Below are 2,086 nucleotides of genomic sequence, written 5' to 3' on the forward strand. Positions count from 1 at the left end.
CTTTACCTGTAATTAGTGGGCTTGCACGCTCCCCAAGGTATATAGGCCTAGGTTAGCAATAGAGAGACTTTCCCTCCCTGTCTCTCTCGGCTCCTCCCTTGACCTCTCCTTGGCTCCCTCTCCTCCCCTGTTTCCCTTTCCCCTTGTCTTCCTTCCCTTCCCCCTATCTCAACTGGGACCAACAAGTGGGGCTGAGTTGAGCATTGCTACCATGGAATGTGTCTGACTCCATTATTTGACTCCCTCTTTTATCTCTCATGCTCCCAATGACTTTAAAATAATATTTATATATCTCAACCGTACAATTGTGATCATTAAACCACGATTAGTGGTGTGGGGCTGGCTATCCCCCATTCAAACCACAACAATTAAAGCAATGCTTGATAAAGAACCTGTTTAAGGGCTCTGTTCTCCTTTGAGAGTGCTTGTGCCTCTCTGAGTTTGAGGAAGAATTCTTGCCCATAATCTCTACACATCTGCTTCTAAATATCAGGGGCCATGCAAATGCAGCTCTCTGCCTGTTGATAAACTGGCCACAGCCCCTGATGTGGGAGATCACAGAGGACAGTCCAGTCTTGGGTTCTCTGCTGTTACCATTTCTTACCCAGGAGGTAGTCCACACATAATGACACATAATGAATTTTGCATCAACCTTGGCTTTCATTTTGGCCATTTTACGTGGTAATTGTGGTGTACCCTGCTATGTGTGTGTGTGTAATGGTGAGTGATTTAGTTTTTGTGTGTGACATCTAATCACCAGTAGCTCTCTGTTTGCAGGTGTTCAGTGTCAGGTGAAGCTGGTGAAGTCTGGGGGCGATATGAGAAAGCCTGGGAGGTCTCTGAAACTGTACTTTGTAACATCTGACTCAACTTCAATAACCATGGCATAAATTGGGTCTGCCAACCTCTAGGAAAGGGCCTGCAGTGGATCTCAGGTATTAATACTGGTGGTGGTACATACTACACTGACTCCGTGAAAGGTCGATTCACCATCTCCAGAGACAACTCCAAGAACACACTCTATCTTCAAATGAACATCCTGAAAGCCAAGGACAGAGGCATGTATTACTGTGCAAGAGACACAGTGAGGAGAATTCAGTGAGAGCCCAGACACAAACCTCCCCTGCAGGGAGGAGACTGGTCTCCAGGGGGCACTCAGGAACAACAGAGCACAGGACTCAGACCAGGAGCAGGTGCAGCTGGAGCTGCAAGGCTGGTTTCCTGCGGTGATCTGTGGATTCTTCTAAATCTCACAGTTTCCCTAGAGAATCTCTCTCTAATTTGAAAATATTAATTCTGTGCCTACTCTTGGTACCTGTGAATTCAAAAAGTATATTGTAATGGGAGAATATAGACTGTTCCACAGCAACAAACAGTCTGTCCCTTAAGGTCAGGAAATGACTCTGTCAGGGGTCCCTGCATCAGAATTCTCATGACGCTCAGATAAATACTTTCCAATCAGACTCAGGGGAAATAGGAGACTGGGTAAAGGTAACTATTAAATGCTAAGATTATTGGCTGAACATTTAACAGTATATTCTTCCATCACGTTGTGAGGGTTCCTGACAATCATTTATTCAAAATATAGAAACGTCAATACATACAATAGAATTCTATACATGTCTAAAAAACACTAGAGAGACCACAAAGCACATTATGACATAGACATGAGTGAAACTAGGCAATCACACACACACACACACACACAATCAAGCAACAACAAAACAAACAAAAACACCTGCAGTGGAGGCTCCACTCAAATTTGAACACTTTGTCAGATAGCAGGAATTGGGAAATGACAAATAGCTTCTGACATTCAGCAGCGTCCCAAGGTTACTCCAAATTCATAGAGTTTCCTGCAATGGTGTTCTCAAAGGAACCAAACTCCTCTGTTGAACTTAAAGCTGAAAATCCCTGGTGTGGGAGGCAGAGGTGATTGATATTCCAAAATCATGGGCTTTTGAGTATGATCAAATGATTTCAAATGGTAAAACCACGATCAGAAGAGGAAATGGTATTAGAAGTTCAATTCAGGGCTATCATTGCTGGAAGTTCTCTTTGTTCTGCACGCCAGATGTTCGGCCTC

This window comes from Echinops telfairi, unplaced genomic scaffold (assembly GCF_000313985.2).
Source record: "Echinops telfairi isolate 266 unplaced genomic scaffold, ASM31398v2 ScPeMD7_66;HRSCAF=263, whole genome shotgun sequence".
In the NCBI taxonomy this organism is placed as follows: domain Eukaryota; kingdom Metazoa; phylum Chordata; class Mammalia; order Afrosoricida; family Tenrecidae; genus Echinops; species Echinops telfairi.